Genomic DNA, 17,984 nt, shown 5'->3' with positions numbered 1-17,984 from the left:
ACCAAAGGGCATGACGTTATAACAATACAACCCTTGGCGGTGACAAACGAAGTGTGCTCTTGGTCGGGTGCATGAATCCGGATCTAGTTGTATCTAGAGTAGGCGTCCATGAAAGAGAGTAGCTCATGCCTTGCGGTCTCGTCGACGAGCTAATCTCTCCGAGGGAGGGGAAAACTATCATTTAGACACGCCTTATTGAGGCTCGTAAAGTCAATACAGACGCGTCACTTGCCGTTAGAATTTTTAACTAAAACAACATTGGAAAGCCACGCGGGGTAATGAACTTCTCTTATGAAATTAGCTCGTAATAATTGTTCCACCTCCTTACAAATTCTATTACTTCACTCGCCGTCGACAAGCCGATATTTTTGCCTTACAGGCCTATAATTAGGATCTACATTAAGCCTATGCACCATCGTGTTTGGGTCAATACCTGGTATGTCGTCATGGGACCATGCAAACACATTGGAGTTGCCTTCCAAAATTCGACGAGCTTTTCCTTTGCTTCGGCCCCCAGCCTGCTGCCGATGCTGACCTGTCTATCCGGCCCCAGCAAGGGGACAAGTTCAAGCTTCTCTGCTGGTATGCCACGGTTGAGCTCTACCTCGTCGTCATGTGGTGGTGCGGTTGTTTCAAATTCCATGATGGCTGCGCAAGTGGCTGTCCCTTTCATGGCAGCAGCATAGCATTCTCTCGAGGTTCTTTGCTCGCCTCGGACCGTCACAATTCCGATCGGAGTAGGATACTTCAAAACCGGAAGATAAGTAGAGGGGACCGCCTTAATGTCGTGAATCAGAGGTCGGCCAAGAATGGCGATGTATGCCGAGGTTCGGTCTATTACGACGAACTCGATCACTTTGGTTACTTGGTGCTCTTCTTCGCCAATGGTTATAGGTACCGAGATGCATCCTTCCGCACTAACTGACTCCCCTGCAAATCCAACTAAGGGCGTTGGGCTATGCTTCAAGTGCCTTCTCTCCCATCTCAGAGCAATGTAGGTCGATAAGGACAATATATTGGCCGACGCCCCGCCAACAACAAGAACTCTTCTTAAGTTTACATGATTTATCAGGGGGAGATTACCAAAGCGACGTTATGGGGCATATGCACCCCTTCACCGTCCTGTTAGTCAAATAAGATCGGCATCATGGACTCCTTTGGGTACGAGGTACAGACCTCATTTACTGCTTCCCTAACTCGAGCTTTTCTCTTATGCCCTGATTGTTCTCCGCTCGGACCCCTGTGAATGGTATTTGTAACTGCAGGGCAACCTTCTTTTTCGTCTGGGTAGTTGCGACCTTTCTCGCTTCTCTTCCCGAGCTGATCCCTCTTGTTCAGCTTGTTCTTTGCAGCCGACATATTTCTTCAAATCCTCGACTTGCTCCTTTAGATGGAAGCAACGGGAGGTGTCGTGGCCATGATCCTTATGGAATCGGCAGTAGAGTCGCTTGTCTCATTTTCCTGAAGGTCGACGGAGCTTTTCCGGGGCGACGAACAGTGCCTCCAACTCGGTGCCTTCGACTGCCGCGTAGGTCTCAGCAATCGAGGCATTCAGCGGAGTAAACTTGTCCAACTTTGGCCCACGACGATCTGAAGGGACCTTTTCATCACACCGGCCTCTATTCTTGTCGTCATCGGCTCGCCGAGTGAACTTCGATCATCACTGCCGCTTCTTGGAGGGTGGAGACTTATGGTCCTGATCTCTACTGTGGCTGCTTCGCGTGGCTCCATTGGCCCTCCGCAGCTCCAGGCCATCAATATATTGGCGAGCTCGGGCCAGCATTTCGTTTAGAGAGGCCGATGGGCGACTTCCGAACTCGATTATCAGGTTTCTGTCTTTCAACCCTGTCGTGAAGTACATCATGGCGATGTCATCGGTGCAACTTACCACCTTAACATGCTCGTCCATGAACCGAGCGATGTACTCCGTAAGGGACTCATTGTCCCGTTGCTTTATTGTCCCGTGGCGAGAAGGCAGCAACTTCAATAATTGCCTGGCTGAAAATTGGTTGATGAATAGCCTCCTCAACTACTGATAACTGTCGATTGACCTCGGCTTCATCTGTCAGTACCATACTCTTGTCGTGCCTTCCAGTGCGATATGAAACGCTCAGCATTTTATAGCATCGCTTGTGGCCAAAAAATCCATCTTTCCTTCGAACACCTCTACATACGAGACTGGATCTCCAGACCCATTATACGAGCTCATGACTGGGACTCTGAACCTCGACGGGATGGGCACGTCCAGGATCGCTTGGGAGAGAGGCGACTTTTCCTGCTCGATCGTGCGATGCAAATCCAAGGGTCTGCATTGCTGTTTGAGGTCTTTTATCTCCTTCTGAAACTGATTTCGAAGAAGGTCCAACACAGATCGGAATGAGTGATCATTCTTGGAGGACCTCTGCCGGTCATCTACTTCTAGGCTTGTTTCCCTTGGTAAGTCGACCTAGTACTCCTAATCCTCAAGTGTCATCCACCGACATCTCGATGGTCCATCGCCTCGACCCTTGCAGGAGTTGTAGCTACTGACCGATGTCTGATAGGTCCTAGGCAGTAGAATTCTTGGGCGTCGGTTTTTCTTTTGGTCGTCTTGCTGAGGGTACCACACAACCCTGGGTATTCAAGCCTTCGCGAGGACACTTCAACTCAGGTCTCCCTGGCATACTAGAACTGATACTCCGTCCTTCTGGTATGGTGCATCGGCCTCTCTTCCCTGGCTGGACCGCTGGAGGCAGGAGAGTCTGACACTTCGCTTCCCTCCTTAACTGCTTCTAACTACGTCTTGACCTCTGTCAGCTCGACGATTACATTTGCTACTACGACGGGATCTACACCTACGTCAGCATTTACCCCGGAATGCACACCCGTGCTCCCCCAGCTGCGAAGACGAGGAACACATGGTGCCAGACTGTTCCTCTGAAGCTAGAGTGGTGGAAACTGGTCTGAAGTGAGGTTGAGGTCTCGAGCCACTATGGGATCGGTCGTGATAGGCTGACCTCCATTCTCCTTGACCACACCTGCTGAGGGCTGATGCTCAGTAACTGGGGTTCTTGCCACCTGAGAGTACGTGCAACGAGGATGAGCGTTGAGAGTGGTGGCATCCTCCCTTGGAGAACGAATTGGCGAGAGCTAAGAACGTGACTGTTGAGTGCGGGTTTGGGCCACTAGCTCAAACTGCATAAATGGGACTGACTTGAAGAAATGTCATCACCAGAGACGGCGCCAAATGTTTGAGCTCAGATTTGCCAACCTCGGAAAAATGATAGTCAGAGTGATCGAAAAGATCTTATCTTAGCTGTCGAACGACCACCCTTAACACTAGAGGAACCTGCAAAACAAGGTTAGCACTCCGACGAGCAAGTTAATTCCAATCAGATCTATCGAGTATGTCTAGGTTTGCGTACCTTGAATTTAAGACAGGAGTTTCTATTTATAGAACTCGACCCGACAGGAACTCTTGACATTTATCCACAAGGTCTAGACGACTACTCAATGTATTGGTCCTTCACCGCCACCACGTCAAGACCCAATACTATTATCAAAATAGACTCATCATGTCGACCCCCGACCTTTTGTACCCGGAGTCTTGACACTCATCTCTACAGAGACTGGCTTGCCGACCCCCGACCTTTTTCTCCCGAAGCCTCGACACCCAGTAGTGACGTAACTGATTACGCTTGTTTACATGCGTAAAAAGAAGGTTTTAGATGCTGTTTTTACAATGTTTCAGCTTTGTTTCGGATTTTTCTCGGTCGTTTGAGTTCCAATTCATGCAAAATTCATATATTATGGTTTGTGGTTGGCTTATATTGTATTTATGACATTTTAGAACCATTTGGGAGTGCAAATTAATCAAAAGAAGCAAAAAGACGGAAAAACCATCATGGGAGGCGCCAGGCGCCTGGGAAGCCTGCAGAAAAACTGGTTTTCTTCCAACTTTGCCCTTAATGAAACGCGTCTTCCAATGCGTTTTGGTGGTTCTAACCGATGCCTACGTGTAGAAGAAGTGTTCCACTATCAGCTTGAGCACGATTTGGTCAGTCAAAAGAGTTGGAAATGGGTGATTCACCATCGTTTTAGGACCTACCTAACCAATTCTGCACAGCTATAAATTCCAGCAACTTCTCCACCAAATTCATCAAACCTTGCTTCCTTCTCTTGATCATTTTTAGTGTTTCTTTGTTGCTTTCTAAGTACTTTTGAGTTGCTTTCATTAGTTACTTTTGGTTTTTAAATCCCGAGCACTTTACATTCCTTTATTGAGCTTGTTTTGTTTCCATTTGTACTTAGTTATTTTCTACTTATTCAAATATATAAAAATCCAGCACTTTGCTTATCTTCCCTTTGCCTTTACTTTATTTTTAGTTAAGAGAGTTGTGTTTTTGGAGGAAAGAGCACGTGACACTCCCCCTTGCTTGAAAGAGAAGGGCGAAGCTCTCAATCCCGATAAAAACTCTCCGTTAGTTAACTTTTGTTTTTCACACATGCATTCCACATTCAACCATTTTACTTGCTGTATTTTCTTCAATATGTCTTTCTAAATTCCCGTCTCTAGCCCGGTTATGGATAGTTAGCCTTTTATGTCTAAAAAGGGTTGCTAAGAAGTAGTGTTTTTACTTTCCATTCATTGCTCAACATGTTTTCCCAAAAAGTTAGGATTTAGAGAAGGCCACTGTAAGTCTTAACAAGTCAATACTGAAAAGGTTACTTATTTGCATTGTTGAGTGGTTAAACCGAGGAGAGGAGCGCCTTAGACATAAGGGTTCCGCTTAAGTAGCCTAGACATAGGACCTTAACCCGAGGTTGCGACTATTTCCATCCTAAAACTAAGATATCTCTCATAATAGACATATTAGGGAATGTCTTAGGACTTTGAACTTGCTTAGACATAAGTCAAGTGAGAAGCGTAGTCGTTGGTTTCTAAAGTAAAATGCATATTATCCTTAGCATGTCCTTGATTCTTTGTTGGCTAACTTGAAGTAATTCGGGCTAGGTTTTATCATTATAAGTCCAAATCCCAAATCCAAAACCATTATTTGTGACCACTTCCCATTTTACAAGAATCACTCATTTCAACATTCACTATTCTTTAAAACTTTAGAGTTTGGAAATTATTTAGAAGTCCTTGAGGATCGATACTTGGATACTCCATCCATTTTATATTACTCTAACAGGTGTGCACTTGCATCTATATAATTGTTACCACGCTTAGTGCGTGCGTTCAGCATAAACGCCCAGTCAGTAACTGCCTCAACCATTACCCACGAGGCTATGAAACTCGTCTATCAACTTTTCATTACACGATAGGCCAGACATTCTAATCATAGTCCTTTGCTAGGATTCTATCAAATAATTCCCCAAGTCACCAATAGTAAGAACTCTGAATAGCCAAATGACTAGTCTGCATTTTCACTTAAGACAAATAACAGAATAACAAACAACTAGTCTGTTCCACCACTTCAGACAACTCCAACTAAGCCCTCCAACGCATCTACAAGTCATTCACACTTCTAATCACAACACAATTTTCCAGCATGCTTTTTATCGTATAGAGCAAAAGCAATAACCCAACCTCTTCTAACTAAGCAAACATAAAACTAGATAATATAAACTAACATATGCATCTCATCTCAAACATGGTTTCAAACATCAAAGGTTAATCACTTCCAACCATACTAATAAAAAACTTTCCAATCATATCCAACAATCAAAAGTAATACATTTTTATAATGTATATCAAAAAGAACAGCAACATGCAACCTAACAATATCCATTGGTAGTTCACAAACCACGTATAACGATTTATAAATACATGAGATGCATTAACATAATAAAATCCAGCATGAAACCGTTCCAATTACACTCATTAACGCACGCACCTGCCCCTTGGTGCTACTTACTCATAACCACGCTTAGTGCGTGCGTTCAGCATAAACGCCCAGTCAAGTTTTTGGCGCCGCTGCCGGGGACTTTAGTTTTAAAATTATTTTCAAATTCTTTTAGTTTTTATTTTTGTGAATTGTTGTTGGGTGTAATTTCCATCCACCGTTTTTGTTCTATATTTTTGGTCGTTTATCTCACAAGGGTAAGTTAAAGTGCATGAGCACAATATCTTTTCTTCTACCCCTTGACCCTGAGATTGAGCGGACCCTTCGAAAAACTCGAAAAGAGCAAAGACTTCGGAAACAACTAAAAAAGCAAAAAGAGAGAGAAGGTGAAATCAGTCCTGAAAGTGAGGTAGAGAGTACGAGCACATCAATGGCAGATATTCCACCTCGTGATCCGGTTGATCCACCTGCTGTTAACGGTAATATGAGGGATCATGCAAGAAATGATGAATTCAACCATATCCAGATGGCGGACAACCGAGACGTGGCAATGCGAGAATATGCCGCCACGGCTTTTCAGAACTTTGATTCAGGGATAGTCAACCCTATTCCAGCCCACGCAAACTTTGAGCTTAAACCAATGATGTTCCAAATGTTGCACTCAATTGGACATTTTGGAGGGCAGGAACATGAGGATCCACATGATCATCTGAAATCATTCATTCAAATTGCAAATGCATTTCGATTACCTGGTATAACAGACGATGCTCTGAGACTAACACTTTTTCCATTTTCTTTGAAGGACCAAGCTAGAGCATGGCTCAATGCATTTCCACCGGGATCCATCACCACATGGGGGTCGTTAGTGGAGAAGTTCTTAGCAAAATTCTTCCCACCTACTCGCCACGCTGATATCAGAGAGGAGATCATCTCCTTTAGACAGTATGATCGTGAACCTGTTCACGAGGCGTGGGAGAGATTTAAAGAACTAATCAGGAAATGTCTGAACCATGGCTTGCCGGCATGCATCCAGATAGAACATTTCTTTAGAGGTTTAGATCATCCTACTAAGATGATGCTAAACAATGCTGCCAACGGAGCCTTTACAAAGAAGACATTCAACGAGATAGTTGACATCCTAAATGACTTAGCTTCACACAACGAACTATGGTGTTCGCAAAGATCTAGGGCAGCACCAAAGAAGCAAGATCCAGCTGGAGTTTTGGCTCTGGACATTGCGACCTCGATGCAAAAAGAGATGGTTACAATGAACCAGAGGGTGAAAGAGATGCATTGGGAATAAAAAATCCATTAGCCACGCCGATACAACCTGTGCAGTCGGATTATTGCACTCCTGCCCCTGTTTGCCAAGTCAACGATCTCATTTGTTCATTTTGCAGTGAAAACCATATTTATGATAATTGTCCACATAACCCTGCTTCTGTTTTTTATGTAGGACATGGGAACAATAGGAACTTTAACCCATATTCGAACACCTACAACCCAGGTTGGAGGCACCACCCTAATTTCTCATGGGGAGGACAAGGAGGTTCGAGCGGTTTTAATCAAGGGCAGAGCCAACAGAACAAGCAGCCCTATGCTCCACCTACACAGCAATACATCCCACCACCGCAACAGCAGTACAATCAGAGAACACAGACTCCACCAGTTCAAAATAACAACTCAAATCTTGAGAATATGATGAAGGAGTACATGGCCCGAACCGACGCAGTGATACAATCCCAAGCGGCATCAATGAGGAATTTCGAGACCCAATTGGGACAGCTCGCCAATGAATTGAAGAATAGACCACAAGGTTCTTTTCCAGGCCATACTGAATTACCAAAACGAGAAGGGAAAGAACAGTGCAAAGCTGTCACTCTTAGGAGTGGACTGGCATATGATGGACCAACAATGCCAATAACATATGTACAGATTCCGTCCACTGAACCAATTGTAAAGATACCAGAAAATCCAACAACACCAGAAAAAGAAAATATTAGAAAAGGTAATGAGGACACCCCGAGTGTTCCTCCACAGGTACAGCCTTCTTTTACCCCTACTCCCCCGTTTCCACAAAGATTAGTTAAGAAAAATAATGATTCCCAGTTTAGAAAATTTTTAGATATTTTAAAACAACTGCATATAAATATACCATTAGTAGATGCTCTAGAACAGATGCCAAATTATGCTAAGTTTTTGAAAGATATAGTTTCTAGGAAGAAAAAAATAGGAGAGCATGAACTGGTAGCCATGACAAAATGTAGTAGTGAAGCTGTAGGCAGCCCGCTACCCATGAAATGTAATGATCCTGGCAGTTTTACCATTCTGATGATAGACCCAGAAATTGAGGAAGATGGGAGTAGTAGGCGTCTGACGCCTAAGGATTCATCTATGGAGAACAGGGACGAGGAGCAGTTTTATTCATCTCCATTGATTATTACACCGGAAGATGGTAATGATGATTTTCTACTGGTTTCACGAGGACATTGTTCAAATATGCCGGAAACAGAGGATACCGCGAATGAAGTGGTGAGAACAGATACTCAGGAACCTTCCCCATTGGATACACCTACAGAAGGAGCGTTTTGTAGTCACCAAGAGTTGCCTACTGGGGCGACTGGATCTACTCCGTTGGCAACGGATGAGTATGTCACACCGATGGCCACTCTACCAGGGGTAAGGGATGCTCACACTATTCCTTCTAATACAGTTAACCCGCTTGGGTGCGATACAGGTAGATCCAAGGTTGGGGAGAATAGTACTCAAGAACCTACCAGCGAAGAAGATCTTGAGGACACGCAGACGATAAGGGAAATGTTCCAATACAAGAGGCGGGAGAGAAAAAGTTTAAAACGTCGTGCAGTTCAGGCTAAGAAGCCAACAGTGCCCGTGAATGAACCTAAAACGAGAGCTGCGAAAGCTAAAGCAGCTGAAGCTAAGAAGAAGGTAGTGGCACCTGGGCCAGTTGATACAATTGAACTAGACTTGTCTGAGGGAGAGGAGGTCGAGACGAAATGGAACGCGGCAAATTTAGCCACTCGAACTTCATTAATGAAATCCCGTAAGATTATGACAGAATTGGGATTCGATCTCACTTTAGGAGATGTGCCTGATGATTGGAGGGAGACCGCTAGAGACAAAGAGTGGAGACCACTCATTCAGCCCATACAATGTGAGGCTTTGGAGTTAGTTAGAGAGTTCTATGCTGCTGTCCATCCTCAGTCACATATAGCCATAGTGCGCGGGAAGGAAGTACGGTTTGATGCCACTCAGATCAACTACACCTTTAACATTGAGAATATCAGAGATGCTGTGGGCAATAAGATGTTAGTGACTCCGACTCTAGCACAGCTTGATGAGGCTCTAGCATGTGTTGGGAAGCCCTCGGCTACTTGGGATTTGACTACTCATGGCAAGGTACGACTAAAACCCGAGGATGTTTCCCTAGCTGCTGCAGGATGGTTATACATAGTCAAAAACAGAATTCTGCCAACGGAGCATGATGAGCATGTCACTCAGGATAGGGCACTGCTGGTTTATGCCATGCTAAAGGGCATAGATGTGAATTATGGAGAATTGATCAATACTAGTATCCATGAGTGTGCCCACCAAACACGTGGTAAGCTTTATCACCCACGTTTGGTCACTTCTTTATGCTTGCGACAAGGTGTACAGCTCCCTGAGGATCAAATTAAGAGAGATGCCCCAATTGTGGAAGAGAAGAATATTCGGCGTATTATCGCCCATGCGTTACAAAGAAGGGAAGGTACTGGGATGTCTCCTACATCGGAGATCCGTCGTCTTCGAGAGGAGAACCAACAGCTGCGAGATCAGGTTCGAGAAGTCGTGCAACATATCTACAACTTAAGGGCTTCATTGGATTTTGCAGTTTTACCTTCATGGCCTCCAGCGCTAGCTGCTATCCTTGGTCATCCATCTCCCAGCACTGACACTGATCCTAGTCCACAACCTCCGACTTCATGAAGGGGAGGTTCTTTCTTTGCTATTTATTTTTTGTGTTTTATTCTTTTGGTTAATGACGTAGTTTGCATATTCTAGCATTACTACGCATGTTTTTTTTGTATTGATTATGTTTTGAGCTTAGTTGAAGCATGAATAAATTAGTATCGTTTATCTTCTGATCACTTAAAGTATGCCTTCACTTAACCTTAGTTTAGCTTTTCACATGCCTATTTTGAAGTATCTGTGCTGTGCATGTGATTTCATGTCGATGATGATTAGAAGAGATTGTTGAGTTTTCTGTTCTATGCCTGACCAAGCTTTGAGCTATTTCCTTTGTTTATGTGATAAACTCATTTTCTTTTATGTCTTTTTGATCTTTACAGACTTTAAGCTTTTTCTTTGCCCCTATATAGGAAGTCCTTGTCCTTTTTACTGTTAAGTTTTTTTCATCTGATGCAAAAGTCTTTTCCCAGTGAGGACACTGTCTCTCTTAAGTTTGGGGGGGACAGTCGTTGTGTCAGTCGTTGTTTCAGAAAGATAAGGTGCTATTTATATTTGAAAAATCATGCTATTTTCTTTTGAAAAAGAGTCAGTTGGAAAAACAAATGCTATTAAAAAAAGAAAGTGTTGAAAAAAAAAACACAAAACAAAAAAAAAAACAAAAAAAAAATTGCAAAAAAGTAAAAAGAGTCTTGCTGAGAGAAAATAAGAGTGGGGAAAAGACTTGTGTTAGAAAGAAAAGAGTGGTAAAAACAATGAGAGTTAAAGAAAATGTATTTATGATTCCCGAGTCCTACTGTAGACACCCATTTAGTTTTAGGTTGGGGGTTGACTTTGAAAATAGCAGTAAAGATGGTGATAAGTGACTTCGTGTTTCTCATTGTCGTCGTTTTATGACCTAGCTGTTAGTTCAAAGTCTTTCTACGAGTAGCTGTGGTTGAAACCGATGTTAGTGTGTGGAAACCTCAGGGGCTAGTAGCCGGTCTGTCAGATGTAAAAGTCTTAGTGTAAGGAGGGAGTGTGCAGATTCCTTAGGGGTATTTGAAAACGTTTTTTGTTTTTGAAAGAGAAAAAAGATTTTGAAAGAGAAAGTTTTTATCATTTCAAACTTGGTTTATAGTGACTAAGTTTACAAAGGCAATAGAATGGTAGGCTTTGACATATTTTCCCTGAGACAATTTATGATTGAACATCTCGGTTGCTTTTGCTATTCCTTGTCCATGTGTTAGAAAGCTGATTAAAGTTGCTAAGTTTTGCTTGAGGACAAGCAAAAAGTTAAGTTTGGGGGTGTGATTACGCTTGTTTACATGCGTAAAAAGAAGGTTTTAGATGCTGTTTTTACAATGTTTCAGCTTTGTTTCGGATTTTTCTCGGTCGTTTGAGTTCCAATTCATGCAAAATTCATATATTATGGTTTGTGGTTGGCTTATATTGTATTTATGACATTTTAGAACCATTTGGGAGTGCAAATTAATCAAAAGAAGCAAAAAGACGGAAAAACCATCATGGGAGGCGCCATGCGCCTGGGAAGCCTGCAGAAAAACTGGTTTCTTCCAACTTTGCCCTTAATGAAACGCGTCTTCCAATGCGTTTTGGTGGTTCCAACCGATGCAGACGTGTAGAAGAAGTGTTCCACTATCAGTTTGAGCACGATTTGGTCAGTCAAAAGAGTTGGAAATGGGTGATTCACCATCGTTTTAGGACCTACCTAACCAATTCTGCACAGCTATAAATTCCAGCAACTTCTCCACCAAATTCATCAAGCCTTGCTTCCTTCTCTTGATCATTTTTAGTGTTTCTTTGTTGCTGTCTAAGTACTTTTGAGTTGCTTTCATTAGTTACTTTTGGTTTTTAAATCCCGAGCACTTTACATTCCTTTATTGAGCTTGTTTTGTTTCCATTTGTACTTAGTTATTTTCTACTTATTCAAATATATAAAAATCCAGCACTTTGCTTATCTTCCCTTTGCCTTTACTTTATTTTTAGTTAAGAGAGTTGTGTTTTTGGAGGAAAGAGCACGTGACACTCCCCCTTGCTTGAAAGAGAAGGGCGAAGCTCTCAATCCCGATAAAAACTCTCCGTTAGTTAACTTTTGTTTTTCACACATGCATTCCACATTCAACCATTTTACTTGCTGTATTTTCTTCAATATGTCTTTCTAAATTCCCGTCTCTAGCCCGGTTATGGATAGTTAGCCTTTTATGTCTAAAAAGGGTTGCTAAGAAGTAGTGTTTTTACTTTCCATTCATTGCTCAACATGTTTTCCCAAAAAGTTAGGATTTAGAGAAGGCCACTGTATGTCTTAACAAGTCAATACTGAAAAGGTTGCTTATTTGCATTGTTGAGTGGTTAAACCGAGGAGAGGAGCGCCTTAGACATAAGGGTTCCGCTTAAGTAGCCTAGACATAGGACCTTAACCCGAGGTTGCGACTATTTCCATCCTAAAACTAAGATATCTCTCATAATAGACATATTAGGGAATGTCTTAGGACTTTGAACTTGCTTAGACATAAGTCAAGTGAGAAGCGTAGTCGTTGGTTTCTAAAGTAAAATGCATATTATCCTTAGCATGTTCTTGATTCTTTGTTGGCTAACTTGAAGTAATTCGGGCTAGGTTTTATCATTATAAGTCCAAATCCCAAATCCAAAACCATTATTTGTGACCACTTCCCATTTTACAAGAATCACTCATTTCAACATTCACTATTCTTTAAAACTTTAGAGTTTGGAAATTATTTAGAAGTCCTTGAGGATCGATACTTGGATACTCCATCCATTTTATATTACTCTAACAGGTGTGCACTTGCATCTATATAATTGTTACCACGCTTAGTGCGTGCGTTCAGCATAAACGCCCAGTCAGTAACTGCCTCAACCATTACCCACGAGGCTATGAAACTCGTCTATCAACTTTTCATTACACGATAGGCCAGACATTCTAATCATAGTCCTTTGCTAGGATTCTATCAAATAATTCCCCAAGTCACCAATAGTAAGAACTCTGAATAGCCAAATGACTAGTCTGCATTTTCACTTAAGACAAATAACAGAATAACAAACAACTAGTCTGTTCCACCACTTCAGACAACTCCAACTAAGCCCTCCAACGCATCTACAAGTCATTCACACTTCTAATCACAACACAATTTTCCAGCATGCTTTTTATCGTATAGAGCAAAAGCAATAACCCAACCTCTTCTAACTAAGCAAACATAAAACTAGATAATATAAACTAACATATGCATCTCATCTCAAACATGCTTTCAAACATCAAAGGTTAATCACTTCCAACCATACTAATAAAAAACTTTCCAATCGTATCCAACAATCAAAAGTAATACATTTTTATAATGTATATCAAAAAGAACAGCAACATGCAACCTAACAATATCCATTGGTAGTTCACAAACCACGTATAACGATTTATAAATACATGAGATGCATTAACATAATAAAATCCAGCATGAAACCGTTCCAATTACACTCATTAACGCACGCACCTGCCCCTTGGTGCTACTTACTCATAACCACGCCCTAATTCTTCTTTCGCTCCAACACCTAAGCATTAAAACATAAAAATAGCAAGTTAAATCAACATTCCAGTCCCTATAATCGATATTAAAGAGGGTTCGAGGGGTTCATTACCGCACAATTGACTTCGTTTAGGTGTGGGTAACATAGATTTAACTCGAAAAGGCGTGGGTAACGCAAATCGGGTTTTGAACGGATGTGGGTAATCACCGAACACCACAAACGCTGTTGTTTGCGTTTTACAGTAGGGGAAAACTCTCTAAATCGACCTACGATGCTACTGAACGCTAAAGCAAAGGTCCGAGTCACCCAAACTACGCTTCCACGGGTTGTGGGTTAACACCGAAATGCCGAAACGCTGCAAAAAAAAGCCGCCGCATCTCCAGTCCGTCGCTACACCTCCAGCCACCGCTGTAGCTATGACCCTCCTGAGTTAGTAAACACAGAGCTACCACCTGTTGCAGAACTGTGAAGCTCCATCCATCGCAACTGGGCTCGGGTCGTCGCTGCTGCTGCAGAATCGGTCGCGTCAACTACCGTTCGAGTGTTGGGTGTTCTTGACGTGCAACTGATCGTGGACGCGAGGTTGCACCGTCGCTGCTGCTACGGGTTCACCGGAGAGAGAATTGTCATCGGTCGTTGCTGTCCGTGGTCACCGGAGCGAAACCCACGTCAGAGAAGGAGATCGAGTGTAGGTGGTGGCTGGAGGGAGGGGGAGAGAATAATACGTGAGATTAGGGTTTTGATTTGTTTTTCCTTTATTTTATTCTATTTTCTTTTGCTTTATTTTGTTTTTAACAACCTTGTTGAAAATCCAATAACTAAATTATCATGTTTTAAAGGAGGCCCAAAAAAAAAAAAAAAAACTAATGGCCCAACATGAGAAGCCCAAACTTACACATTATAAATTAAAATAAAACTCACAACAACCAGAAATAAAAATAATTAACTTAAAATCTAAAACCCAATAATAACATCCAAAAGGGAAAAATTAAATTTCTAAGTCCTTCGATTTAAGATTTATTTAAAAATCTCCTCCGAAGTTCGAAAACTTAATTTATCTTAATCTAACGAAATTAAACTTAATTCTAATTTACACTAAATTGAGACTCCAAATTAGAAATCTAATAATTTAATTAAGAGCTGAAAGGAAAATCCAAATGCACAATTTAAATCTTAAAATAAAAATAATTAAAAAACTCGAGGCGTTACAACCAATATGATGACCTAAGCGGTGCAAAACAGGCATAAGAGCACGGAGATTGTAAAAGAAACCCATAATAAGAGAAACCAGAGAAAATGACCTCCACGAACCTCAAATAGACGAAATGAACTGCGCATTAGCATCTCATTAGTCAAAGAATAATCTAAAAGTAGGGCGACGCCTCATAACAATGGCACTAACATAAAATACAAGAGGGCAATGATTAGAAACACCCCACTTACAAACCTCACCTCAAAAATCGTGTCGAACTCGCCAAAACACTACCAAGCCGATTCAACATCAAACCATCCCCTAACTACTTATTCGTCCATGTAAACTAAGGGCCCAAAACACAGGGTTCAACAAGATCTGCCTCAAGCAAACTTTCATCACAATGCACCATCTCTATGTTGGGTTTTATGCCCTAAATTCGTGGTTTGTAAACATAAAACAAATATTCATTCAACAAAGTTGTTATTGATAGAATTGCATTAATCCAAATCCAATAAACTAACATCCGAGGTTATGTCATGTAACTGGAACAGTATATAACAGATATACAATATATAATAGATATACAATATATAATAGATATACAGTATATATTTAATATACATCATATATATTTGATATAAAGTATATATATATACAGCATATATTCGATATACAGTTGGATAATGTTCCAGTAGTAACTTAAAGGGTCTATAGTAGATGGATAAGGTTGGTTACCTTATCCTGGTAACACTATGGATACGACCCACTTTGTAATAGTTACAAATGACTTGATCTAGGTTGTTCGTGTAGAGACATGGAAGTGGGGGTATCCTATACAATGAGTTAGTATAAGACCGGACAGCGAAATAATTAATCTTTAGCTGTAACACCATTAACTAATAGATTAATATTTCAATAGGATGACCTGGTAACTGAATCTTAATCTTGAATGAGTTATGGACTCCTGCATGTTAGAGCTCGTCCTTTGATTTGTATGAGTGAGAGTGGCCCGAGTTGCCAACTCAATATGCCTACCATTTTGGGGACAAGACCGAGTGGGGAGCTGGGAACATAACTACACATAATGGAATTCACTCCTTCCCGACTTTTGGGTAAGTAGATGAGTGTTATCTTAAGTGCTGACTCCGGGACTTGAACTAAGGGCCCCACCCTCTCACTAGCCGATAGGGACTTCTGGTTATTGGTTTGACCATAACCAGATTGTTCATTAGAGGATCAACAGTAGTTAAGGCATAAGATGTAACACAGGTGTAAAATGGTAATTTGACCCAGATGTGCTTACGAGCACTCGTGAATGATTGACTTACCATTAATGGTCAAAATCCATGGACATAAAATATTCTACAGTGAGAAGAGTGCAACTGTGGGTCTTTAGTGGAGTGGCCGACAATTAACGAATGTTGATTAATATGGTGAATCAGTTTAATCAATTAATCTCATATCGTTGGAGCTTCCGATCTGTAGGTCCATTAGATCCTCTTTCTAGCTCGTAAAGGATAGTTAAGAACAGTTAGTCTTCAAAAGAATTTGAATTGTTCAAAGTAGTTAAAGGGAATTAAGGTTAATTGTATGAGATGCAATTAATGTAATGTATGTTGATACATTATAATATAAAGTTAATTTTGAATTGGGTTCAAAATTATGAGAGAGAAGGATACTATAATTTGATTCCAATCTCACTAATAATTACACTATGACTGTAATACCCCGCGTTACTGAAGTTAGATTTAATCTCGACTCTCGAGGTTCCACCCCAAACACATTTAAATTTATATCGACATGATTTATTTTATTTTGTTTTCTTCCTACTTTATTTTATTTTGGATCATTGAGGAGTCATAATGATTTATAATTTATGTTTCGAAGGGCACTACTGGGCCTTGGTTAGAGCCGTTGGATTGAATTATTTTACTTCAATTATTTGGAGGCCGTCAAGCTTAGTATGACTTAAACAAAAAAAAAAAAACATATGCGAGTCATACTTCTTTAAACCTTTGGGCCATGTGTTAGAATTGGGTAATTGGGCATTTTGTTTCAATTTTAAACAAAAGGGAAACAAAAGAAAAATAGGGGGAAAGCCAAAAGAAAAACCTATTTTTTTTCCTTTTTCCTTTTCCCCCCTCATTCACGCGAAACCCCTCCCCCCCCCCCCCCACGTTTTATCTTCCTCTCATTGGTGACGAGCCTCATCGGCGCCGCGACCTTGTTTTCCGACGACCTACATCCGCAAGCAACAGCGTCGCGCCTTTGTTCCCCGACGGCCCACTCCAGCGAGCAGTAGACCAGCGACGTGGGCGTACCAGCAGCGAATTGTGAGGCGTTCGCGGCGGCTATAAATTTTTGGGGCGTTTTCAGCTGCTGTTGGCGAGGTACAGATTGATTAGCAGTGACCCACGACTCATAGCACATAGTATTGGTGACCCATGCTCATTGGGTAGCAGCCAGTAGTGTCGGGGGTCGTTTTTTGGGCGACTTTCCCTTCTGTAAAAATGCAAACAGCTTCGATTCTCGACGTTCGACGACTACCCACTTTTGTTCAAGGCCCTATCCGAAACAGATCTAAGTCAGTTACACCTAAACAAAGGCAATCTCGTGGTAAACAGACTTTCAAAACTCCCTTAAAATGTTTTCCCATTGCTGGAAGTTGGAAATGACTCGCTGTTTTTCTTGTTTTATGGTATAGGTGTTGAAAACACACACGGACTAGGAGCGTGGGAGTGTGTAAGTAGTACTAGGGGCGCGTGTGTGCGTTTATGGACATTTGGAAATGATCCAAAAGTGCGTTATGAGAATGAGTTGTCTGGTCATCCTACTACTTACACACTCCCACGCTCCTCGTTTTACTCGTTATGAGCTAGCAAGGGGACCTAATGCACCTACAGATTCGAAGCTCCAACGATGCAAGATTAATCGGTCAAACTCATCGACCGAGTTAATCTAGATTCGTTAACTACGGGTCATTCCACTAAAGACCCGCAGTTGCACTCTTTTCACTGTAGAATGTTTTCGTGTCCATGGATATATGATCATTAATGACGAGTCAATCCTTCACGAGTGTTCGTAACTCAAGTTGGGTCAAATTATCGTTTTACCCCTGAGTTACATCTTACTCCTTAAACACCACTCCTCCTCTAATGAACAACCCGGTTATGGTCCAACCAATAACCGGAAGTCCCTCTCGGCCAATGAGACGGTGGGGCCCCTTGTTCAAGTCCCGGAGTCGGCATTTAAGGGAACACTCACCTACTTCCCTAAAGTTGGGGAGGAGTGAATTCCATCTTGTGAAGTTATGTTCCCAGCTCCCCACTCGGTCTCGTCCCCAAAATGGTAGGAATGTTGAGTCGGCGATTCGGGCCACTCTCACCCATAAATATCAAAGAACGAGCCCTCACGGGCAGGAATCCATAACTCACTCAGGATTGAGAATGAGTTGTCTGGTC

At 41.9% G+C, this 17,984-nt stretch overlaps 1 long non-coding RNA gene and 1 other non-coding gene across 2 annotated transcripts in view; both read right to left on the bottom strand.

Annotated features, from left to right (window-relative positions):
- LOC148212933 (uncharacterized) overlaps window positions 1-14,071 on the bottom strand; it is a 29,447-nt gene extending 15,376 nt beyond the window's left edge. Inside the window, exons 1-2 of the long non-coding RNA XR_015789423.1 lie at window positions 13,440-14,071; window positions 13,295-13,352 (exon numbers count right to left, since the gene is read on the bottom strand). This is a non-coding gene — a long non-coding RNA (uncharacterized LOC148212933). The remainder of the gene's footprint in view (window positions 1-13,294; window positions 13,353-13,439) is intronic.
- On the bottom strand, window positions 6,739-6,845 carry LOC148212934 (small nucleolar RNA R71). Its single transcript, XR_015789508.1, has one exon. It is a non-coding gene; the product is annotated as a small nucleolar RNA R71 (small nucleolar RNA).
- Window positions 14,072-17,984: the final 3,913 nt, after the last annotated feature.

Source organism: Momordica charantia (genome assembly GCF_013281855.1).
Source record: "Momordica charantia cultivar OHB3-1 chromosome 2 unlocalized genomic scaffold, Mcharantia_2.0 BLBB01000002.1, whole genome shotgun sequence".
NCBI classification, from domain to species: Eukaryota; Viridiplantae; Streptophyta; class Magnoliopsida; order Cucurbitales; family Cucurbitaceae; genus Momordica; species Momordica charantia.
Note: the sequence above shows the minus strand (reverse complement) of the source record. Positions and strands in the feature narration are given on the sequence as shown.